Source organism: Anoplopoma fimbria, chromosome 12 (genome assembly GCF_027596085.1).
Source record: "Anoplopoma fimbria isolate UVic2021 breed Golden Eagle Sablefish chromosome 12, Afim_UVic_2022, whole genome shotgun sequence".
Taxonomy (NCBI): domain Eukaryota; kingdom Metazoa; phylum Chordata; class Actinopteri; order Perciformes; family Anoplopomatidae; genus Anoplopoma; species Anoplopoma fimbria.
The window spans coordinates 7812833-7839957 of record NC_072460.1 but is presented as its reverse complement, the minus strand read 5'-3'; the positions used below and the strand labels follow the sequence as shown (position 1 = coordinate 7839957).

General features: G+C 41.9%; 1 protein-coding gene across 3 annotated transcripts in view; it reads left to right on the top strand.

Annotated features, from left to right (window-relative positions):
• prkcz (protein kinase C, zeta) overlaps positions 1-27125 on the top strand; it is a 111822-nt gene that overhangs the window by 29773 nt on the left and 54924 nt on the right. The window lies entirely within an intron of this gene.

The window sequence follows — 27125 nt, the reverse complement described above, 5'->3', positions numbered from 1 at the left end:
AGCTGTCAGAGCTTAGCTCATATGACACCGAGGGGTCAAAACATCTGTTTGACATCAGTTGAAATGCATTACCAGTGACAGGGTGGACATCGTAAAATATTTTATTTCACAACAAGTGTCTTTATCATGTGTCAGCCCATTCATGCCACAGTTGTCCCCTTAACTAGAAGCTAGTGGGGAGACTGTGCTGAGGGGCGTCTCTGTGGCCTGTGGTTCTACTGTGCATGTGATATTATCACAACGTCCCACTGGGGATCATGGCTGGTGTCATCCACCGCACTCTCTCCACTCTCTGTCTCTATTGTCACTATCAAAACAGAGGAAGGAAGACTGGGCTGGGACCTCCACAGGAGATCCCCCCCAAAGCAGAAGAGGGCAGAGTATAATACATGTAGAAGTCAACATGATTGATTAATCACGTTACGCTGTAGAAATGAAAGTTGGACGTGCCACCACACAACTGAAATATTTTGGTTTATAAGCCTTTGTTTATAAGCAATGGAAACGGAAGTCGCCTTGCTGTCTATTTTTCTATTGTGTATTGACTGTGTGTGTGTGTGTATGAGGCAGACTGCATTCTGTGTGAGTGTGTATGTGTGTATGTCTGTGTTTTGCTTAAGTAGGGATTGGTGTTGTTTAGTGCATGGTGCACTGTTAAGCCCCAAAGGGAGAATGAAAGAAAGTAGTCTGTGCTCTGTATGTGTGTGTGAGAGAGAGAGAGAGAGACGGAGAGAGAGAGCGAGAGAGAGAGAGAGAGAGAGAGAGAGAGAGAGGATTCAGCATGCAGGTCCTTCACGCATCACAAGACTCAACTGTCAAAGCGTGGGAGCCAGTGACGACTTACTGTAGTCTGGGACACGGCGGGCACCACTGAGAGACAAAAGGGGGAGAAGGTTAATAGACTGGATCAAACCAGTCAAGTATTTATCCTTACAGACCTTTGACCAATGAGATTCCTCTAAAAGAGGGCAGCGGTGATATGGAAAACAAGGACCACGTAGTTGCCGGGGTGGATTTGACCAGTAGAGGTGATATTTAAGTGCTGCTGGAGGAGAAAGTGATGTGGTGGGCTGGTGATGTGATGAATGAGCATAATTTAAAGAAGCTATTCTGAACTAACCCTCACTGGGATACACGACTGGACCAGATGACGATATTCAGTGTCTAAATGAGGTTTTTCATATACTTATGGATGGTTGTTAGATGCGATGCGCCAACACAAGGGGCGGGGCCAGCACTGGGGTTCACACATAATGCTGCTGTTCATTTAATATCTGGGCTGAAATGATCAAATGAGCTTCCAGTCTTCAGAAGGTTATTTCATCAACCCCTGCTCACTCTCTCATCTCAATTCTGTGGAAATCTTGTAGTACTTAAAAACTTATCCCACCTTCATCCTCTGTTCTATTCTCTCATGCATTTGCTGTATATTCATTTTTAACAACCTTTTGGCGAACAGTCTTCTCAGTCAGAGTCACCAACTACTGGAACAGAGTCAAGAGTGAGCACTAATAACCTAACCTATGAACTAAAATGAAAGGAGACGGCTTAAAGCAAACCAAACCTGCAATCACTAGTAATCATACTACCTCATCTCTGGCACTGCCATTACATACTCTCATTGCTTTTACATATCTGCTAGTTTTGTAATGTATTTATGTATTTAATTGTATTGTATAGTATTGTGTTGTATTGTTCTTTACAGTGTTGTACTACACTGTTTGCTGTTGAAGTGTACTGATAAAATAAGCCCACTACATTGTAATAACCTGGCCATGGACTACAGACAAAAACTAACTCTCTAGCTAACTCTGGCACATTTACATTGATGAGCAAACTGAAATGATTAATGTGCACTGTCCCTGGTAAATAAACAAACAAATCAATAAATCAATACATACATACATACATACATACATACATACATACATACATACATACATACATACATACATACATACATACAGTACCAGTCAAAAGTTTGGACACACCTTCTCATTCAACTACTTTGAAGAATCTAAAATATAAAACATATTCTGGTTTGTTGAGCATTTGTTTGTTTACCACATAATTCCATATGTGTTCCTTCATAGTTTGGATGTCTTCAATATTAATCTACAATGTAGAAAAAAATAAAAATAAAGAAAAACCATTGAATGAGAAGGTGTGTCCAAACATTTGACTGGTACTGTACATACATACATACATACATACATACATACATACATACATACATACATACATACATACATACATACATACATACATACATACATACATACATACATACATACATACATACATACATACATACATACATCATTTCTCCTATCAATTTTCCTTCTAAGTACATTTAAATAAAATAAGATTGTTCTACACGTTGGGTGAAATCATTATCTCGACATAACTAGCCCTCCAGAAAGACAAGAAACCATAGCTGTTCTGAGATTAATAATGCATCATTTGTTTGAGTAAAACAACTGCTGAACCTTTACCAATGACCTCATTTACACATTGCATTAAAATGCTTCTCGTATCCAGATAGAATCTAGATCTGCTGTATTTACACCTTTGCTTCCTGATGGTATCGTACTAACTTTTGACTCGCCAGACTTTAACTAGTTCAGTTCTTTTTAGCGTTCATGCAGTGTAATTCATGTCAACTTTCCTACATTCAAATATACTATGGCATTTGTATCGTGTTTAGTCATGAAGCCATTTGAATTTGAATTTGAAATGGACAGAGAGAGAGGGCAGCTGGAAGTTGCAGTCTTGCACAAAGTGTTGCTGTAAGTTTTTACTAACCTACTCACAATGCTGAACGTTTTGTCCCCGCCCACCAAAACCTGTGATATTTTCTTGTTATCCCAATGCGTCCCCAACTACCTCCGCTGGTGGTTTGGCCGATAACAATCAGTCCTCAATGTGTGTCTGGTGCATCTGCATCTTCATGTGGTCAAGCACATTTTACTGCGAGGTGTGGAGGGGGTGTATCATCCATGTTCTGCTCACAGCGACACGTCAGCGGAAGAAGATACCTCTCAGAGCTGAGCAGACATTACTCCCTCGCCTCTCCTAACGGCCTCGAGCGAGTGAGCTGTTCATTTAGAGGGAAGGAGAAAAGTCATATGTCATATGTCAGGTGTCGTTTGTGCAAACCAGTAATGAGGGCAGCTGGACATGCATCCTGGCTCCACACCCTTAATACTCAACACACCTCTCGACTCATAAGCATCTCCAGCTCCAGGAATAGCAGCAGTGGTTTTGTAATGTGTCAGGCCTCCCTGCTGCACTGCACCCACATGCTCTCAATGCTGATCACCAAGCAGCCGGAAACTCTCTAGCATTGATCACAATGCAGAAGCTCGCCGCTCCGCTAGGATGTGTTTGATTTGCAGATCACTGATGCGGTATGCTTACTAGTTAGCTGCGTTACCCATCTGAAGCTCATGTCTGGAGTGCACGGGGCATTGAGCATGTAGACTAGACACACAGGTCTATGTGTGCAGCAGCATGGCTTCCCATACAGAGCTAGCTAGCAGAGCTCCGAAGCTGTAAATGGCACCCTTGTTAATGGATTGTTCACTGTGGCACAGCAGAGCGCCATTGTTCCCCCTTTAACACACTGCGGTTTCTATACTGACCAGAATGATGCATTGTGGATGACAGAGTCTCTCTCCTGAGACAGCACTGGGTTTGTGTGAAGACCATTCGTCCGACTTAAAGCTGTCTTTTTCAACGGGCCGTTTCACTGAAACACGCAACAAGCTAAATATTCACTCCAAGTTAATCCTGAAAAAGCTAGCAAGTGGACCTCGAGTAAAGATTTGCACTTTTTCTTTGTCAATGAGGCACTTTTGAGGCGAGCACTGCTGCTTGTGAGTCAGTGTATGGTGTCAAGCAATCCACAAATATTCATCATGTATAAATATACGTATATATATATATATATATCCATATATGATAGGCTGCTTGAGAGTCCATTGCAAAACAACTGACAAGTATACCTCTGATTGCAGATAAGGGGAGAATTTTATTTTTCGATTTGCGTAAACGCACATGAATGCACCATATTGGCCTATGATTATCGGCCAATTGTAGGCTGAAAGGATATATTTCTTCACTTTAAATTCTTCCACATGAATCTAAAAGGGTTAAAGTTAAAAAATGTTGTTAGATACTAAATAGAACACAGTAAACTCTCTATTACTGTCAAACATTTTCCAAAGCAAACCATCGTGTTGTATGGTAGCAGTGAGGATGCATATGTCTTTTTTTTATTTTTCTGTCGGTTGTTGCATGCAAATGCAGTTAAAGGGGTGATTTGATGATCATAAATAACTACACATAATGAACCCAAAGAAACAGTTACGTTTGTGGAGTCCCAACATGGTTTGATATTCCAGCCGTGTGTAACGCCTCTTTTAAACGTGACAGGTGCTGAAAAGAATACAGCGTATCCTCGTTTATTACTGCTCCGACAGGCCTCCTCGAGATGCATTTCAGGAACTGGGATGTCATTCAACGCGGAGCGCAGAGATTGATTTCCGGGTCACAGGCCGGAGGATAGAGGAGACACTAAATCGAGAAACGAGAAAGGCCCCCCATTCTCTAACACAACCATTTATCACATCTCTCATGCCACTCAATTGGTCACGTTGCCATGCAGATGAGTAGGAGTCTTTGGTGGCTGCCGTGTGTTCATGTGTGTAGGAGAGAGAGAGAGAGGGACACATAAACAGTGATGTCTGACGTTTCAAGCCCTGACTAGCCTCAGTGAGACATCAGATGAAGCCACAGCAGAGCGCGAGGCCTTCTGATGACTGATGGCAGATGAGGTGTGTACACACAGTGAGGTAATCCAGCTTTGATCATGATGCTCCCTCTGACACCTGCTGTCTGGGCTGAAACACTACCTTAAACTCTGGAGGTTTTCCTATCCAATCCAGTTTACTCTCTCATTCATAAATCCTACGATTTCTTGGTCAAATCTAATTGGATTGTGTTACGAGCTAAAAGTAATCTATCACCTTCACCTGTTCTAATATTCGCTCACTATTAGTGCTTAGGGTTAAGACAGTAATTTTCTTTTTACTTTAGTGTACAGCTGAACAACACTACTTATACAAGCATGTCCAATGTAAAGGAAGAGTTCAACATTTTCGGAAATTCATACATTTGCTTTGTTTGTACTTTGAACTGTTGATTTGGGAAAAAGAGAACGCGGGCACTGGATTGTGAATGGATATCAGCAGTTACCCTGTGTCTGAGTAACAGTCACTATCCGATAGGGTTGGAAGATCGGAGTAATATATCTGTTATTTTGTGTTTTGGCAATCTTTGACTTTTTGTTTTGCTAGTTTAATGGTCTGCCTCCTGGAGAATTCAACTCGGTATATAGTTACCCTGTTAAGCCCTATTTGGCAGTTGGAGTTGGGCCATATGATGCATGTTCTTGTTGCACTGATTTCACAAAACATGGCCGTGACTGAATGACAACTAAGCCATCCTTAGTGGTTGTTGTGTGATCGATTGGTACTGAACGTCAATTCATAAATCATATTTGTGCAGTTGTGCTCCTTGATCCTTTCATTTCACAGTTATGTTCCACCCCCACATTGAAAATGAGCTTGTAAACTGGCTACTTGTGAAATAATCCGGTTTTGCTCGCCGACTCTCAACTCCAACTCCAGTTTCAGGTCGCAAGTTGCTTATCGGACTGTAAACAAAAAGCAGCACTAAGATAAGGAAGTCGGCTGGACATACACCAAGCCCCCAGAAATACAAACCCTAGGCCCAAAAGGCTAATCTGTCGTTAGACTATATAGATAGCTGATTGGTTCCAAGAGTGGCACCTACCTTAATAATTGCTGGGGGATGGATGTTCATTAGAAACCCTATAAAGTAAGCGCTCTAGCAGGTTTGTGCTGCGATCAGTGAAAACGTGACTGAGCGCCCAGAGGAAGTGTTAGACAGTCGCTCGACTAAGAGATGCTAGACTGCATTCTGGCATGTTCCTGCACAGATAACACTCCTGGGCCTTTCAAGAGGCGTTCTGTGGCTTCTCTTCAAAGGCAGAACAGAATGCAAACTCCCACTGCTTCAAATATTTGTTACAGAACTGTGAGTACACAGTGTGCTATTGACCATCTGATCAATAAGATACGGTATTAATCATATTGCACCTTTTTTGGATCATATCTCATTAGAAGCATTGGGAGAAAAAAGGCAGGCCTCAGCTAATGACTCGGTCGTTACGACGTCTCTGCATGCTGCCGTCTCACTCCCAATGAGTCTCACTCCCGGGGCACGCCAGCAGAAAGGAGATCCTCTTCATGTATGCATCATTGATTTTTCTCAAAGAACAGCTTTGTTCATCATTTGGTGTTCAATTCCCTGGGTGACAATGTTGGTTCTAATATAAATCCAAATGAAGCAGTGGCCTCGTAGCATCTCTTCACTTAGTGCGCTCCCACTGGAGCCAACTCTACTTAACATACAGATAATAGTATGTGCCGTGTGAGACAAAACTGAGGGTCCCTAGTATGGTGTGTTGGTTTGTATTGGGCACTAATCTAACTGTGTTTCGTGAACACAAGGTGATGACAAGGTGCTTGTTTTTATTTGTGTTCCAGAGTGCCGGATATGACTTCACATTATCTGATCTATTTGTCTTTATTTTATCAGGCTGCCTCACTGAGATTAAGAGACCTGAGAACAAGCCACAGAAACAACACAACCACACATTTAACTACACAATTAAAAAACAACTACAAGAATCCTAAAACAACAAACGTCAGATAATAAATCTTTATAATCTCCAAGGGGGAACGCAACACTCTGTTTGCAAATCATCCTGTCTAAATGCTGAATAGTACCTGAAAACATGTCTGCCAACGTATTTGCGTACATGAGGGATATCTAAGGTTAAATAGTTATCGGATCGTGTGCTGTTTTATAAATGAATAACATTTTATATGGCTTTAACATTAGAATCCGATCTGAATGATTTCTATTCGTCTTTAGTGAGAGTGACTTCTGGGGGAAAACAACAGCTTTAACAAAGTCAACAGTCTCTCTGGAGCAGTGCTATTCCCCCTCGCTGCCTATTTTTACTAACTGGGTTGGAACTAAACCTTTAAGTAACACAGCGTTTTTTTCATCCTACTTGAATTTGGGTCATATCCCCCCTCAGATGAAGAAAGGGTCTACTGAAGAGCTGACGATTGAAAAGTCTCTTTAACCTGTGCCTCTTTGACCAATCCATTTCTCCCAAATCCGAAGTGATTACAGCTTTGACATTTTATATGCAGCCCCCGGTTGTGGTAGGCTTCATGGATTGCAGTTCATTTATATCAGTATATTCAAAAAGGCTTTTCTTTCCCTGACACATGTGATGGGGTCGCCTGTGCAGCGGTGGTCTCTCTGGGAAGAGTTTATGAGATTACAGTGTGTTGAATGTTTCATGCAAAATTGAAAGAGGGATGCTTTTTCTCCTCACAGCGAGGAGAGTGTGACTCAGAGAGGAAAATGTGTTACCTACTAAAATAGGTCTGACTGGCTGTTAGGAACCCGAACCAGACGGATGTGATCGGGCAACCCGCTAATCTTCAAAGACATGAGAATCAGATAAATCAAACACCAAGCAGAGCCCACAAACAACAGGCCCGTGTCCACTGACTGTTACACTATTATGAAATGGGTTTGTTAGCATTGGCATAATCGAGCAAGCTCATTAGCATAATTACACTTCATTATTATTCATATCGCACTTTTGAAAACAAATATTGCAAAGTGCTTCATAAGGCAATAAAAGCGAGATAAATTAAGCCAAAGTAGAAACTTTCTAGTAGGTCTGGTGTTTTGCTCATTCCCTCAGCAAGTAATTACATTTATTTTATAAGATAAGATAAGATAAGATAATCCTTTATTAGTCCCGCAGCGGGGAAATTTACAGGATTTACAGCAGCATAGGGTATAGTGCAAATGAGACAAAGTTAAAAAAACAAAACAAGATCAAAACAAGTATTATAAATAAGCAAATAAGCAATAAAAAACAGTAATAAAAAAACAGTAAAGAATCCACAATAACTGAAATATTATATGTACAGACAGAATAACTATTATAACTATTATTGCACAGTGTATTTATATTGCACAGGTTTTAAGTGTTTTGTGGTCTAAAGCATCATGCACCAAAAGGTTTCCAACCCACATCGGCTTACAAAACATTACAGACATAACAAGCAGGAGCAATAACATAATGAGAGTGAAAGAACAAATACAATACACCTCCATGCATGTCAGACAATGTCAAAGGAAATATGAACATAATCCATCTTCAACATAAAAGATATAAAACATAACTCGGGCCCATCTGAGGCACAGGCTGTCCCTTTAGACCCTCATACAACCGATGTAACAAAATAATGAGATTCTGTTTTCTTTTTTCTTATCATTATTATAATTTTTTTCAGGTCAGTTTTTAGTATCGTCAGTCAAGTTAGTTGTTAGTCAATGTCAGCCACCACCACCGATTCCTCACGCTAAGTAGCTTTTTGTTACATATTCTTTAACCGTGTTGTCGATAATTGCTGGCTTAGTTAGCTTTTGTTTGTGTTTCTGTTTCCTTCACGGTGATTTCAGGGATCGGGTGTGATCATTGAGCCGTGGGAGGGTTTTCGATTTTAGCTTTCTGATTTTCATCGGAGCAATGCAGTCAAGATTAGAAAGACCGTGACAGTTGAAAGAGGTTCATAAATAATCCTGGAGTTTTTAAATAGTGATCAAACTGTGAGACCAAGTGATGGGGTGAGGTTTTCAAAAAGAAGAAGAGGGTAAATGAGCTTAAAAGATAACAGTTGTGGTCTGAAAAGAAGACATCAACTCAATCTAAGTTCTCCGGACAGAAACCAGAAGAAAGTACCACACAGAATACTTCCAACAATAGATAGAAGTTATGAAAATTCTGTAATGAGATAGTTCTACCTCTGCATTCTTCAAACGGAAACACATAGAAGAATAAGAATACCAAGTCATTCAGTGCCAGGTTTTGGTACTTGACCATTTATCAAGCAGACACTTCACTCTGCACTGAACAAGTATTGAGGTTGAAAAATAGACAGATATCAAAAGCTACTTATCAGAAACATGAAGGTCCTCGCTAGAAACACGATCTCAACATGAAATAATACGGTGTTTATCAGTTCCCTAAAACGACCGAAAGTGTAGCATTGAACCTTTGAAGCCACTTTTTTCGATCTCTGCTGCTGATCTGATTCTGTTGTGCGTCTGGATTTGGAGAGCGGCTGTCATGTCCTGCTATTGAACCTCAGAGATGAATAGCATTAGCCTGGAGCACATCTGTTCAGGAGGCTAATCCACAATGAGGCCGGTCCGTTGCATAACGCTCCCACTGGGCAACCACTTCAGCTGGAACAAACAGGCCGCGCAACAACGGCGTCGCTGGAGCTAGCCTCGGTGAGGCGATGCGCCGAGCAGAGACACAGAGGTCCGCTAAGTTGCTGAGTCCAGCCGGTTTTGCATTAGAGTGCCTCTGACTGTCTGTAGCTGAGCTGTTGGCCTCGTTTCAGAGGCCCCCCGTTGGCTTTTCCCCTTAATCTAACCCTCCCTTCTTTCTTATTTCAACCCCCCCCCTCATCTGTCCATCTACTTACTGTCGTTTCAGTAACCCTGTGCATTCATAACTGAAAGTTGTTCTCTTTTGTACCCATATTGTCACATCAGTCCTTTATTCTGCATTCTGTGCAACTCATGTCTTACCAGGTCACCTTCCTATTCTTTGTGTTTTTTTTTACATTATGAAGTCAAAGCACTAAGCCCTGCAATCTTACATAACGCACCAGATAGACAGACAGTACGATGGCCTGTCGAGGTTAGGACCGTCATAGACAAAGGGGGCTGAAAGCAGGAGAGCTGAGATTTAGTCAGGTCGTTAGGATTTAGCCAGATATTAATAAAGCACTGTAGTTTGTTGTGTGTGTGTGTGTGTAGTTTGTGTGTGTGTGTGTGTGTGTGTGTGTGTTGTGTGTGTGTGTGTGTGTGTGTGTGTGTGTGTGTGTGTGTGTGTGTGTGTGTGGTTTAATTCTGGTGCTTACAGCACATTTGTTACATTTCAGTACAAGCTGCACACTGAGCAGCTGAGATCCAGTGAAGGCTGGTGTATAGTAGATCAATTACATGTGCAGTTGGTCTGCTTTCCATATAAGTGATAATAACTCTCAATCAAGAGTGTATATTTTAAAAAGGTGTACTGCATACAGCCGGTGTTTAAAATCGTGGATTTTGAATGTTTGCTGCAGTCCTATGGCGACCCGTCCTTCACACTGCTCTCCAAGTTTTCGTTGTTGCACGCGTGAAGAAGAGACAAATGCCGAGAGACAAATTCTTTTCAAACTGATGAGTTTGAGTGCTGGTTGATCGATGGCGTCCAGAACTTGTGTTCAATGACAAAATGGTGAGACAAGAGAGAGAACCGACAAGAGCGAAGCCAATGACGAGACTGACTGTTCTGTGTTCACTGACTCTAAACATAGCTGATATAGCTAGCTTATTAGCATCCAGCTAAGTTGAAGAGCTATTGTGACTGACTGAGTGCCGGTATGTTCACCACGGGCTAGCGTGTAGCATTTAGCTCACCAGCTACAATAGTTCACCAACTAGCCAACTATGACAAAATGAGTGAAGATTGAAAAAAAAAATGATGGTGTTAGTGATACCATTGTTGAGCGATTCATACTGTAAAAAACCTACAAATTATCATTATGAACAATATAGTCTAATACGAAACAAATGCAAAACATGTAAATAGCATCAAACATTTAAATACATGATGCAATGGTCTCTTGAAGGTGTAGTGTGTAACATCATGCATGCTCATTTCACTGGATATCTGTGCAACACAACACATAGACGTCTCACACTGAAACCTCTTCACATTTTCTCGATAGTGTTCTGTCCTGATCTTACACATCGCTCCTTTAAAAGACAAAAAATTTAAATTATGATTACAGTAACCTAAACTGAAAGTTTAGTGCTTATAACCACACAGAGTAAAGGGCGATATCTTCACTTCCAACCGTTCCGTCCCTCCAAATGGAGAATGTCTTTAACATCCACAAACAGTGGTGTTTTCTGAAGCACTCCTCACTGTTGATCCAGAGCGAGTGAGTGGCTGTACTACCCGGCCGGCTCCTGGCAGTGCTGATAACGTCAAAATGTCTTGAAGGTTGCTTTCGATAAAGCCACGGGTCTGGCTCAGAGAATAGCCTTCCACTCTCACTCTTTAGGAATGCAGAAAATGTTTGGACAACCTCCTCGATGTTGCAACAATGGCAGGCAAGGAAAGACATGAGTGTGTCCAAGTCTGTGTTAGGCTGTGGACAGAGAGAGTAGAGGGAGTGCCTGTCCTAAAATAATCAACGTTTATCTTGGAATTTATAGGGTTTAATCATCCCGTCATCATCTAAGTCATGAACTTTCCTTTTGGAGCATCTTCTGGTTTCAGTTTTGTGTTTTATTGACGTTTGAGGCCAACATTGATATGGATATTTGCCAGTAAAAAAAAAAAAGCAAAGAGTTTTGACCAAGATTAATACTCAGCAGGACATTTTCTGCACAAAATTTACTTGCCAGTGCTCTCTGGTGGAATTTTTTTGTAATGGAGACGCTATCTCAAACCTTTGACAAATACACAATACCTTTATATCTGCAATAACCTGATTTATGATTGATATTTATACGTGTATATATATATATATATTGAAAATATTAGTATTGATTGAATGCACACAACTCAACACCAGCAGTGAGAAGCAAAGAGTACAAGACGGTTAGTACTACTTTCTAGAAGTGTTCTTCTAAACGGGTCGTAGGTATCTGTAGTATTTATATGTTCTTATTGATCTGCCCATCCCTAATGCAACATGACCGTACTGAAGGTAGAGTGGCAAAAAGAGACTGTAGCAAGATTATTGGCTAACGATGTCATTTCATCTTTGTGCTATTGGATTGAGGAGACCATGCATGAGCGAGAGGAGTGAATGGCGGATGTATGAGAAAATAAACTCCAGGGCTTAGCGTACAAAAGTATAGTCTTCCTGACTGAATTTACGCTGAAGCTTCATATATATATATTTATAAGTCTAGTTCTGAATGTCCCTTAAACCATGTGTTGATATTTATTGATGCATGTTGAACAGATTCAGGGCTTAGAAGTAAGTGGCCAATTTGTTAATGCGTGTTTTTTTAAAAGCAGGTATGACATGTGATACACTGAAATTAGGAATGTCAGTAAAATCATACCGTATGCATCTTTAACTGCTAGCCAGTTAGGGAGACTGTATCATGCTACAACGAACCGGAATTTGGAAGCAGTCCATTTCCAAAAGTAGAAGATTGCTAGAATTTGTTAGTTTTCCCCCCGCTGTGTCAACAATTTCCACAGCTTCCTCTTGGATGCAGGCTTACAATCGGACACCTGGTCGCTACCTTTTTATATAGGTTGACTCCCTGAAACAAGTTTTGAATTTTCTGTAAATGGTAGAACCCGGTCTCAAACCCTCTCAGTCTTGGTCTTGTCTCGGTCTCACCTGCCTAGGTCATGGTGTTAACTTGGTCTCAAACCTGGTTATGTCTTGGTTTCGCCCTGCCTTGGTCTTGGTCTTTATCTTGGTCTTGACTTGATCTCAACCCTTCAAAGTCTTGGTTTGTCTCAGCCTCGCCGTGCCTTGGTCTTGGTCTTGACTTGGTCTCAAACCCTCTCAGTCTTGGTCTTGTTTTGGTCTCAGACTGCATTGGTCTTGGTCTTGACTTGGTCTCAACCCATCAAAGTCTTGGTCTTGTCTCGATCTCACCCTGCTTAGGTCATGGTCTTGAATTGGTCTCAAACCTGGCCTTGTCTTGGTTTCGCCCTGCCTTGGTCTTGGTCTTGGTCTTGGTCTTGGTCTTGACTTATGCCGTGTTCACACCAAAAGCGAATATTCGCAACGCGACTTCGCGTCAGTTTACTCGCAAGTCCGTTTGTGTTTATTCGCTTCATTTGCGCTAGACGCGCCGCAGAGGGGGAGGGGCTTATCTCCATGGAAACCGTTGTCAACTGATCCATTTATTTCCGCAATCAACCATTCATAAATAACTAGAAATAACTACTATATCTGCTTTATACTTGTTGGGACAGTACCAGATATCCAGGGAAACTAAACACCGTCTTGTCTGGTTCATAACATCATCCGGTGGCGCCGTATTCACTGAATCCAGCGAGCCACACGTCGGCTCGTTTACTACAGCTGTATGGACCGAAAATAAACCATTTTACTGTGATTTAATTGCAATAAATGTACAAAAAGAGACGCCGAAATAACAACATAATGATGGTTGTTTGTAAAAAGTCATAATTCATGTTTTGTTAGTTCTCTCTGCAAGACGACAAGGAAATCCCTTTATAAAAGCTTGTTTTGTGAACGGAGCTCGGATCGATGACAGAGTGACAGGAAGTGAATCTCAACGCTGATTGGCTTTCGCAACACAGCGTCACGCGAATTCTTCGCCAGAGTTTAAATATTTCAACTCTGGCGATTGAAGCGATGATGCGAATTTCGCGACTTCGCCTCATTCGCGACGCAAGGCTCGAGTTCGCGTTTACTCGCGAATATTCGCGTCTGTGCATTGACTTTACATGTAAACTGAACGCGCGAAAAATTTGCAACGCTTTTGGTGTGAACACGGCATTAGTCTCAACCCCTCAAAGTCTTGCTCTTCACTCAGACTCGCCGTGCTTGGTCTTGGTCTTGGTCTTGGTCTTGGTCTTGGTCTTGACTTGGTCTCAACCCCTCAAAGTCTTGCTCTTCACTCAGACTTGCCGTGCTTGGTCGTGGTCTTGACTTGGTCTCAACCCCTCAAAGTATTTTGTCTTGATGTGGTCTAAGTTTAGGTGGTCTTGAATAAATTTGAACTCAAATGATTTCAGCGTATACAATGCAGTACTTTTTTCTTATATAGGACAGCCTGACATTCCACATAGTCCGTCTGAAGGTGATCTACTGCAGCACGCCAAGCTCTCAGTATTCCCATGAACGGAGTGCTATAATTGCATCCAGAGACAGGTCTCTGGGAAAAGGTAGCTGTCATCCAGGATGGGCTCCAATAGGCACAGCACAGACACTAAAAATAGTCCACAAGGTTTAAATTTAGGTTCAAACGTGTTGTGTGGAGAGGATGCTGCTGTTAGCTCCAGGACTACGGCTGCCATCTTGTGGGTGAAACTGTGTAACTGCAGCGCGGAGCAGACAGCAGGTTCCCGAGATAAGCCTCCATCGTGTTGCGCCATCCCCGTTGAGGAAGTGAGGATCATTTGATGCGCACGCACACAAAGATTTTGTGCATGTTTTGCTCCTCTGATGTGTGATACTTGTAGTGAGTGTGTAGTGTGACAAGAAGATGAAGAGGAGCAGCCCGAAGGGGAATGGAAGCGAATAAGGAGGGAGGGGAGAGAGAGAGAGAGAGAGAGAGAGAGAGACAGAGGCACAAGCGAAGCTGTGCCGTGAGAGCAGGAGCAGGAGGAAGCCGGGTTGAGGAGAGGAGAAGCGGAGGAGGTGCAGGAGACCAGCATGAGATCCAGGGTGTGAAGGCGAGGAAGCGCTAACATTCAGCTGGAGGGATGCTGCTCACGCTGCTCTTCTGCCTTCGAGTCAAAGGTAGGGGGATCTGGGTTCAGGGTGGATGGTTCTGTCGACGTCGGGTCACCTGAGGTCCTCGCAGACACAACCACAGAGCATTATCAGGCTGCATGGGAACTGAGTTGGGTTGATGTGAGCTGGTTTGCCTTTTGTAGCCAGCGATGAAATCATTAGTATTCACAAAGTGATGGCTACTTTGATCAAACGCGTTCCTTCTTTTTAGTACTAATCATGCAAAAATGCACTGAAATCAGCGCTCTGCACGCCTCCTATGATTTAAATGCCATCAGAGCATGAAGTAGATCTGTTCTCCACCAGGTTGGTGAGGCTCCACAGTAGCTGGTAGACCGAGTGTGTCTTTCATCTTCACATCAGCAGCTGCATCTAAATTGACTCTCCCCTGTTTTCTGCTGGCAGCATGTGAGGCTCTCCTCTGTCAGCCCTGACAGCTTGTGTCTCTTGGTTCTTCTCGGCGCCATGTGAGCTGCTGATCTGGATCTATGTTACCCATTTAAACCCTCAGTCCGTCCGTATCTGTGGAACAGTGACTAGTAACTATGTAACAATGTTACAGGCTAAATATGTACGTTGATTTAAGGATGGTGTGGCTTTTACTAACCATTTCCAGCAGTCTGGATAAGCAGAACAGTTGACACAGAGAGTGAACTGTTTAAAACTCAATTATAGAAGCCATTTTATGGCATGTATACCAGCTGCATTGACACGCGTTGTACTAGGACTGAACAATTTCAAAAGAATATCTAATCCATCTATCTAATTTACATCATTATTCTCATTTTCATTTTGTGAGGGTCTGTACCAAACAAATATGTTTTCTTAAATCTGTAACATATGATGTGTAAGCCATCTCTGCAGCGTCACAATATTTCATTTAAAATGATATTTTGACACATATCGGCTTTAACAAATGATGTGTCATATTGTGATTTCAATAGTAAGACAATAGTACGTTCTATAGATTACATGTGCAGTCTATAAAATGGCATCACCATTAACAAGAAAAAGAAAGTTACAAAACAATATTTGGGAAAAAAAATATCAATTCAATATTTTTTTATATAATTTCAACTGCATTTAAGTCTTTAAAAGCATCTGGTTCAGAGTTTCCAGACTTTCATGTGATGTGGTAAAAGGCTACTGAGAAGACCTTGAGTGAGAAGTTTTCATTTTTGTCAAAATCCTCAAAACCAAAGAGATTAAACATACAAAAATATAAACGAGACAAAAGCAGAAAAGCCCCCAGCTGAAAGCTGCTTAATGACTTCAATGATAAATGTGTTATCAAGTTAATATTTTAGCTTTACACTAGATAAAAGCAACTTGTTTTATGTAGAAAAGTCCACAACACCAAAAATCTTTTACTGTTTGGCTTTTTTCACATTTTCTTTTTCTCATGTGAAGGTCCAAATACTTTGTCAAATATTTCTAGTGCAGAACACTAAATTGCAAAACAAAATGTTTTGGTGTAAAAATACTGGAATCATCCACGTCTACGTTTCTTAACGTTTTGCCCATAAAATCTAACGTACATTACTCTTCTAGTCTGAAGCGTTCACTTTTTCACCCACTGTCGGGAGCCTAAAACCAAGCCAAAACAGTTTGCAATGAGTGATGCATTTTAAACAGCAATTTCACAGTCAGTCGGGTTAATTTAGCTGTGCAAAACCAAAATGGTGATCGAGATTATTATTGGATTAATTGTGCAGTGCTACCAAAAAACACATCACCCACAACATTAGAAGCAGTTAAGAGTTTAGATTTGTGCATTCTCAGATGGCTTTGAGTTTACAGAGGGAGGGGGCTGCTGTGGGGAGAGATCTGTCACCTCAGGTCTGGTGCTTAGTCCTGAGTGGTGGAGACAGGAGGTTGGAGGCTGCAGGAAGGAGCGTGATGGTGGAGCAGGTCGGTGAGTTAGGAGGGGGCCCTGGTGATGGAGGGATTTGAGAGTAAGGAGAAGGACTTTGAACCAGACCCGTTGCAGGACTGGAAGCCAGTGAAGGTTCTGGAGTACAAGGGGGGGACGTGATCACGGGACCAGGAATGGGTGAGCAGACCAGCAGTTTATTCAGGACTTATTTAGGATGATGTGGCTTAAAGAAAGCTGATTCAGCAGCAATCCTGGATATGATGAAGACGTAGATCAGAGCTTCGGCAGCATGTGTTGGTCTGTCACTCATCATTATTTCTGACATTTTAAACACTTAATGATTATTGAATAAAAGTCAGCTGATAACTGTACGCTGCATCTCTAAAACACATTCATGGGAGAGCCTTTAGTTATACACTGCTAGCGTAACGTTAGCTCTCGAGAGCTAGTTGGGCCAAAGGGTTCTATGAGCTGAGCGGACTAGAAATATCTTTTGTTGCAAAGTCCTATCTAAGGTCCGTCCTATTTACTGGAGCAGAGAACAGCGTTTCCATTGCATAAGAACATTATGGGATGGTAATGATTGTTCTAGGTATTAGTGAACCCTCAGGGTTACCAGGGAAATGGAGTGAATGGATTGTTAAAAACTTTAGACTTTGATTGCCCAACAGTCTGGTCATGGAATAAGCAGGATAATGCCCTTTGAGGTGTCCATAATTAGGATTTAATGGAGGAGGGGAGGCCAGTGCACGTCGGACGCCTGTCTCCACGGAGTCTTGTTACTTGTTCCCAAGGTTTAATGTTGTAGCAAAAATGACTGTTGTTTTTTGAAACTGTTAAATTCTGGTAAAAAAATCTTGTGTCTGCAATGTACTGTTTGTTTTTTCTTTGTGAAAATGTGCATGCTTCATCCAGGTTCATCTAGTTTCATAAACAACTGCAGGTTGTATAACAGCACTGATGAGCCCGGCTTTCCTAAATCAATGCACAGCTTTTACTCTGTGTGTGTGTGTGTGTGTGTGTGTGTGTGTGTGTGTGTGTGTGTGTGTGTGTGTGTGTGTGTGTGTGTGTGTGTTTGTGTGCATGTGTGTGTGTGTTTGTGTGTGTGATTAGAGAAGATGAAATGAAATGGAAAAAGTTGCCTTCTGCCTGTGGCAACACTAGCAGCACTGGGCTGTTAAACTAAAACGCAAAGTGATTTAGGACATGATCAATCAGTGACCCTAACACAGGCCTGTCAGTAAGCACACACACACACACACACACACACACACACACACACACATAAACACACACACACACACACACACACACACACATGACACACATCACACACACACACACAGGCACACACAACACACACACACACACACACACACACACACACACAGACACACACACACACACACACACACACACACACACACACACACACACACACACACACACACAGACACACACACTCACACACACACACACACACACACACACACACACACACACACACACACTCACTCACTCACACACACACACACACACACACACACACACACACACACACACACACACACACACACACACACACACACACACACACACACACACACACACACACACACCACACACACACCACACACCACACACCACACATTGACACACACACACCTTATAATCCATATTGAGACCATATTGTAGGGTTAACTATTGGTGCTCTCACAAAATATTTACTCAATTAGTTTTTTAAAATAAATAACCAAGGGCCTGTGTGCGTAGAGTTATTTTCTAAATTACAGTGTCTTTGTTTAGTCGATCACAATAAAAAGAAGGAGTTTGAGGCTGCCAAGAGAAAAAGCACTGCACCCAGTTTCTTTTTTTCTGAGATGCCCTTTTTTTGCGGTCTCTCCGAGCGCTTCCTGTTAAACTATACTTAAACAAACCCTATTATGTTATTTTCTGGGTGCATATCTTATCTCAAGTTACAGTTACTACATGTTTACATGCGTTAATGCTCATAATCCGCCTTGTTTTTCTCATCCTGGCTGTCCTGCAGCACCTCTTCTCACCCTCTCTCTGAAATGCTCCGTTGTAGCGCTTGCTCCTCCCTCCAGAGAGCAAAGTCTGCTCTGATTGGTCAGCTAGCCCGCTCTGTTGTGATTGGTCAACATTTCACATTTCAAAAAACTCTTCCTCCGGAGCTTCAGCTCCATCTCTCTCTTTTGTTGTTTGAGGGCCAAACTAGCTGGAAGGAGTTTTACGTCACTTCTGTAACATTATGACCTCATAAAGTTAAAGAAGTGAAGGAGAGAATTCAATGGAGCCGTTTCAGGCAGCTCAGGAGCAGTGATTCCGGAAACTCCTTTTAGGCGTGGACTTCAGGTTTTACACCCTACGGACCTTTTACATGTACAAAAATATATATAACACACTAAAGAAGAGGAAAAAGTGGAAAAGCATAATAGGGCCACTTTAAAATAAAAACAGCTGGTCACTGAGGAGAAGCTTGTTTTGTACATGTCTGTCTCTCCTGAGCTTTATATGTTATATGTGAATGTTGCTGGTGAGCGTTGTGCTATTATCGCCGTGTGCTGATCGTCCGCCTCGCTCTTATGTTACCGCCGTCAGATGAGAAAGCGCATCCGTATGAGGGCAAGCATGAAAAACTACATCAAACTAAAAGATAGGCCCCAAGTGGGTAAAATAACTAGAACAGTCTGGTAAGTTCAGAAAGTTCAGAAAGTTACATCATTTTACTGTAATGCAGCCTTTAAAGCCAGGAAAAGACAACGCTTATGCCATATTAAGATATCCAAAATTAAAGCAGATATCTAGTCTCTTATCAGGATATCGATATGATATCTATATATTTCACCCAGCAATAAGTGTGGGCCATGAGTAAATAAAAAGAACTGCATGGTGAACAGCAATGTTCAGCATCAGGCTAGTGACTAGTTTTCAATAAAGCAAGATAACCACAAACTGAAGGTTCTCTCTCTGGAGTATTAATCATCCCAATAATCCCATAATGAGGTGATTAACCTTGTGTCAATGGCTTTTATCGTCTCTCCATGAGCGAGCTTCTATCTTGACTTTGAATGTTGTCCTCTAGTCTTTGTTAGTTCACAGATATAGGCAGGCAACAAAGAAACAAAAAAAATAGAAACATTGTGCTAGTTAGAGGGAATGTGAGATGCACTCGTACACAAATACTACAATGAGAACAAGTTAGTGCACATCAGCGTTTGATGTGTCTGTATCAGTAGATGTGGCCTACATGCCCTCTTTAGAGAGGCCCAACATGTTGTCAGCTCTCAGTGGTCTGACATGGATGCAGGTCTAACACGGAGATAGATATGTTGCCATCGTGTCCCCTAGAGCGGCTGACTCATCAACATGTGACACTGACTCCACACACTCTGATAGCATGCCTGTCATACATGTACGTCCAGGTCTTCAACGCCTTTTAACCCCTCTGGCCCTCATAATGCTGCGTTCACACTACATCGGAAACGGCAGCATTCTACAAGTCATTCTCAATGGAAGCTCATTCTCTTATTGCAAACGCAGCATGAGGCTCTACTCGACTCCAGAATCCCGATTCAATTTCAGCGATACCGACTTTGAAATTGGACGTCTTTTGTATTTTCATGCACTTTGCAATGCCTGTTCTCTCCCTCTTTATCTGGAACACGCTGATTAAAAGGACAATTGAATAGATGCTTTAATTAGAAGTCGGACTAAGAGGGTTAATCGTGCCACTTTAGAGCATCACATATCCCAGAGGTCTGACAGTGTCTTAAAGTGCTCCAGGGCTCTTTCATGGATCGCTCTCAGCTTCTTTGGAAGTGTCCAAAAACACAACTTGTTCCATAAACCCTGCTTTGGAACTCAGGGGAAATGGGCAGACCCTTTTATTGACGAGTACATGCGGTCACACATTGCTGAAAAGCAGCTGACAACATACAGTGTAGTGTATTCCCAGTGTTGTTTCTTTTCTTTTTTTTTGAAGGGGTATGTGAGGGAGGGGGCGGGCGTTGTTGGTAGCGACCTGTGCTCTGCTACTTTCCTGCGAGTGAGAGGAACAATGTCTGGAAATGAGTCAAGCCCTCGTAAATGTCCTGTCCTAGAGAGATATGGTAGTACCACCCTGTTCTCCAGCTACGCGACTCCCCACACAAGCTACAGCTCACCAGGAGCGGGCCGCCCGCTGCTCTTCATACCTTCCACGGACGACATGGCGGGACTGTGCGCGCTGGCCTTTGCTTCCGGAGGTACAGTACTGTGCTTTTGATTCATCAGCTGAGAGAAACTGTTCATCTTGTTGAGCCTGCGCCTTTCTCTTTCTTACTCCGGTACCTTGGCAGAGAAGTGGGGCAATGCAACGCTCCTGGTTCTCCAGAGGGAGATGTCGTCATAGGTCAGCTCTTTGAAGGCCTGCTAGTCGAGTGCAAGCGGTGTGTGCACACGTCTGAGGCTGCTTGTGGCTTTTCCTGCTGGGAGGACGGGCCTAGCAAGATGTAAACAATAACCTACCCACCTACCCCTTGTCCACAAATTGTTGGGATGCAGTAAGCAATACCATCTGTTCTAATCAGAGGATGTGTTAATCATGTGATCATTATGGGTTGAACTGGAAACAATAGATGAGGCTGGGGAAATCCCACTGGTGTATTTATCTTTACTTGTGGTTGACAGATTTTTGGATCCCAGCAGGACTTTGAGGAGAAATGACCAGTCATCATGAAACAGCCTTTGGTTCACCTGCACTCGTAGTTCTGACTGTTCTGCTCAGATTTAAAACCGGCTCTCTCCAGCGCGCCCTTGGCTCTAAATATTTCTGTCTCTTCCCTAAAGCAACATTCTTCCTCACTTGAATCTAGTTTGGTGTGTAAATTCACACTTCACACACACACTAAACCTCTCCTAAAGACGTGCTTCTGCTTCCACCCGAGGCGATGAGTGAAGTCGGGCTGTTGCTGTTTGGAGGTAGACTTCTTCTGGAGTCAGGTAACACTCTCTGTGTCTATAATGCATTTAACTCAATTTTAGTGTATCTGAGCACCTGAGCGGACACCATCACTTTATTTCGAGCACCGTCTGCTGTGACCCCCACCCCCCCAACATGGCAGCTCCTGTCACACTGAGCATGTGTGCAACATTACTTCCAATAAAGGACTATTCTTTTGGTATTGGAGCTCAAGACCGTGTCCCAGCCTTTATTCTATAGAGCTTGCTAGACACAAGGAACAAACCCAGGACAAAAAACACACAGACTAGGGAGAGCAGAGTGATGGATCAGGTGGAACAAATCAGGGCAGAGAAAACACAAAGAAGAGAAAGATAAAAAAAAAACAGACCTGACACAAGGTGAGAGTGAACTTACAAGATAAAGAGAAGGAACAGACTGAACACCCTAGAACATATTGAATCATTCTGAATCCTTCACTTTCAATGGAGGACCCCAACTGTAAACACAGACCCCAAATATAGGTGAGCATTTAAAAAAAAAAATCAAAGCACTGAATATCCCAGCATGTGACCAGCGTAAAACTGTTTAGAATTTAATAATCCTCTTCATCAACATCCAATATGAATATTCTAGTCAGGTTCTATTACTAATAGCGATCCAAAGTTTTGAACCTTTAACAAAACACAAGCCTCGCCATAACAAAAGCACAAACCCGTAAAACTCATTGATGTTTTTTCTATGACCAAAACTGTTCTCACTTTGGCAGAAAAAATATTGTGTCATGTAGGTGATCATTGTTCATATTAAGAAGCTGAATGAGACGGTAACATGAGACATTTTTTTCAATTTTTGGGTTTTCAGTGAAAGCGATAATGATAATCACAGAGCAGCACTGTTTTGTGTCTGCCATGTTGATTAAAGTTTCTCTAATTTAATATAATGAGTTACAGTTAACATTTTATTTTTTACGTGGAGTCGTAAGTTCATGCACGATAGCCGATCGATAATAATTGATCTCTGGATTGGTCCCTCCACAGTTGAATGGGTTTAAAAGGTTTGCCCTACTTCTAGCTGCTAACGTGTTCTCTATGGAATGCTTTACACCGGCCATGCTATATAATAGAAAATGTCATCAAAATGTGTTCGGAGGCATTTTGTATTCTGAATGGTCTGTCAAGATTATTAATGGGATATTCACCATTTAAAGCCAGAGATTGATGAATGCAGCCTGTATGGCAGCCAAAAGCACAGAGAAGAGGAAAACACTTACTCATGCGTTTAAACTTCTTCTGTGTAACCACTCATCTATTCATTTACCCTCTGATTAAAGACACAAGGCTACGTGTCGCAATTAACCACTTAGTCCAAACATCTGTTGCAGTGAATTATTTAATCACATACACTGTATTTAGCAGCTGACGTGGGCATCAAGGAAGTGTAACATGATGTGTAGGTTCACCTTCCTCAATCGCACAATGCCTCGGCGTGACTCTCTCCCCCTCCCCAACTCCATGACTCACCCGCTAATACTGGCACAGGGGTAGGAAAACTGGGTAACTATGGAAACGCACCGCAGTGAATCTCCAAAGGCAGGCGGCACTTTTCCTTTAGAGACCTTGAGTTAACAGGATTAGAGGGAATTCACAGAGGAGAACAGGAAGAGCACAGCCTCTTTGTGTCCCCTCCTCTGCTCTCTGGTCTCCACTGTCCCGACTCAGAGGCAGAGATACTAGAGTCACTGAGACATTCATCACCATGCAAAACATGCCTGTACCAATACCAGTACTCTTAAAGTGTTTGTGCTTCTAGAAAACGTTAGCTGCTAGCTGTGTGTGTTGTAGATGCAGCGCTGTAGTGGGCAAATCAAACGTCACATTAAGTCGAAGAACACTTACGGTAAATACATTTTTGTAGTTCTGGGTACACAAAGGATTTATTCCAGGTATCATTTGACTGGCGGTTTTGATACTACTTGCTCCTGGGTTATTTCAGTCAATATATATATATATATACCTTAAAGGTATCAACATCCAGCACTGGTGTACATCTAAGACAGCTATGGCGGTGCTACTTCGGCTACGACATTAGAACTCTGGTTCCAATCGTCACAATTCAGTCAGTACTTCATGTACCAGGAGTCTGGTACTGTCTTTAAACCTTTCTCTCTGTTATGGAACATTTCATACAGAGATGAGCGCAACTTAAATTAGCTGGCACACGTTTCAAAGTGCTTGTCAATATTGCTTTTCCAATAATGTCAGTGTGTTGTATATAGTCGATGATTATAGAAAGAAAGACAAACTGATTCTTAGCTTAAACATTTAACACAATGTGATGCCCACTTGTTAAAACCATCTAGAACAAGGGTTCACCCCAGGGCATGGAAATGTAATCACAGCTCTGCACCCATTGCTCAAGAGATGAACAGCAAATCTGATACGCAGTGTGTTCGACCTGATTCTGCACAATGGGGCAATTTCTTAGGAAAGGAGAAGGGGGGATTTGTTGTTCCGAGATATTTGTACTCACAGACAATGTCATCCCAACATCCTCACAGCCAGCAAACCATAGCTGCTGTATGGTGGGCTGTGGCTACCATGGCAACAGAGGCAAAAGATGAGTGAGTGGAGGAGGACATCACAGCCGCACCCATCACCGGAGTAACCAACCAGACTGGAAAACCAGTACAGACGGGGGGAGGCACCTAGTGAATAATTAGTGGGAGTCTGGGAGGCAACGCCTGATGTGGTTCAGCCAACCACTTCACTCCATGCTGTGGAGAGGTTTTTTTTTGTGGCCAACAGCTAAAGGCAACACATGCAAATTGGCTGATCATTAATTGATTTGTGTGACAGCGGGTTTATCAGTCAATACTTGAAGCTGTGTTCAGTGTTCGTGCTCTTGCACATTAACTAAACATGAACCTTTAAAGAGGCAATACACAGATTTCACACATTTGTCATTGGGCTTGGAGACTTTATATTTGTTACCAAGAGAGTCTGTGGTACAAACTAGAGGCATAGAGTTTGAAGGAGGTGGGCGTTGAGCAGTCGGCCAGGGTCTCATAGAAAGATGCTATCAAGTTGCATCGTATAACATTTTTTTTTTTAGCTAAAAGTAAAAGTCAGGATATCTCAGGATATCTCCAACTCTGCTTCACTGCTTTTGTTCATTATTTGCATGTCCCATGAAAAGAGCAAAGTCAACAAAGTGTTAGTCTGTCTCTTAATACTTTCTGACTTCCCTGATGTCCCCATCACTGCAAGAAGGGGAACCTCTGTAATGATACTTTATTTAATGTCGGCTATTTATTTTCTAAAATTTGGCATTTTATTTTGATCACTACTTCGTAGAAAATACCAAGATATATATTGTTTGTTGCCATCAACCTAAAAATACAGAGGTATGATATTTGGTCCATATGGTCCAGCCCTGGAATGAGTCAGGATAAACTACAGTGTGTGTGTTTATGGTAATGAGGGAACATGTCAGCATGTGCAACTGTGTGGTTCATTGATGTGTTATGGGATATGGCACAGATAAACACAATGTATTAGACTTTGACACACTTAATACTTGTTTGTAGATATATTCATTGTTGGTTGATTATTGTCTTTTTATTTTCTTTGGATTTATTGAGTAATAAGAAAAGCATAGAAGAGTTATTCTTGAGGCATTTATGTTCAGCTAAACTCAGCTTTAGCTTTATCTTACAGGTGGGATTGACATCCAGTAATAACACATATTGTGTAAGTTTTAGGGATTGCTCTTCGTCACAGTTTATGGACAAATGTCTCATATGAATCAGTTCAGTTAAAGTCAAAACAAAGTTCTATAGTACGCGTCTTATCAGGCTTCTATGCATCGTATCAAAGGTGCTCAATGATCGCATGATACCCAACTGGTCACACTTCAACAAATCCATCCATTCATGTGTGTAACGATGTTCGTCACAGAGATTCACTCCACGGCTCTTGATGTCCACCACGGCTTACTGTGTGAGAGTGTGCGTCAAATTAAACTTGTCTCTTTTTTTTAAGCGTCTAATGTAACACCATGAAATCCCAATTTTCTGCCGTTAATAGAAATATAATGGTTGCCTATAATAACTTCCCAAAGTCATCACTTGTTGGAAGAGGATTGGACCATGAGTAATATGAACAGACATCATGCCTGGTGGTTAAACAGCTTGTGGTTATGTTCATTATACCCTTTGACATGGCTGGATGTCTGGATTGGACTGTGCGGTGCCATGTTTGGTTGACGTCTTATATCGTTATATATACCACTGATTCTGGTTGTTAAGCTATAATCATCTGAATTCTATGGGAATTCGACACTTGTCACTTGTTGCTGTTACTTGTCACTTATTGCATTCGTATTAGTTTGTTGCACTTATTGTTTTCGTAGTAATTTGCCTCTGCACTATACTTTTGCTCTGGTTTATGCTTTTAGATGCTTGTTTAAGAAAGGAGATGCACTTATGACTTCTGGTGACTAGTAGTTCTCTTGAATACCTATGTTGAATACACTCGCTTTGGATAAAAGCGTCTGCTAAATGACTGTAATGTAATGTAATGTAATGTACTTGATATATTGAAATTGAAGTTAATAAATGATTAAATTTGGGTTAGAAAGCCATTCATACTGTTGTGTGATGGTAACGCTGCCCAGCCCTACCTTTCATATAAGCTGGAACTACTGTTAACACTTAGTTATCTGAGGCCATGCCTGAAGTGAACAATGCAGACAGAAATATAAAATGTATATGCAATTACATAAGATATTATGTGTCACTTGGTGACTGGAGCACATTAGGCAGCTGAAACGTCAAAATGCAAACGCAAGACTGTTGCAAAAATCCTGGCTTCTACATGGATTCACAGTATCCCTCGTGACTCATGCAGGGTCAGTTTTAGGCATGAGCCACTTCTCGGATCACATCAACTCAGCAGATGAGATCATCAATTTCACAAAAGGAGGAGATGCAAAATAACAAACACATGCAGAGGCATTTCTAGACTGTGCAGACTCGACAGTAGCTCCTCTGATTCCCACTATGCACTTGTAATTCAGGATTTAAACCGTGCACCACTAGGCAGAGAGCCATTTAGCATTACACTAAACCCAGGCACACCTTGAGCTGTTTGCTAAGGTTAGGACCCATTCACAATTTTATAGACCAACACATACTAATTCTAGAAAGTGTAGCATTAGGGCCTTAAGTGCAAGATCTGGGATGGGGAGCATTTCGATGCCTGTCAACATGTCGACGGACAATTTTTTCTGAGCTTTCGCGCCACAAATAAAGCCATCAACCAATCACGTTGTGCAGATTAAACATATTGAGTACATTCACTACAGTGTACAATAACTGAGGCTCTGTGGTCTGAACCAAGAAGGCAAACTTTATTACTACTTTCAACCTTGACAAAGGCAGCACAGACACGATCTACTCAATACCTTCTTACCTTTCACAATAAAAGCCCTAGACATATACACTGTAACTGTTTACCAGAGGGATCTCAAAAGGATACTTGTGTAAAAATGTATCAATTATTTTTTACTGTTAAAC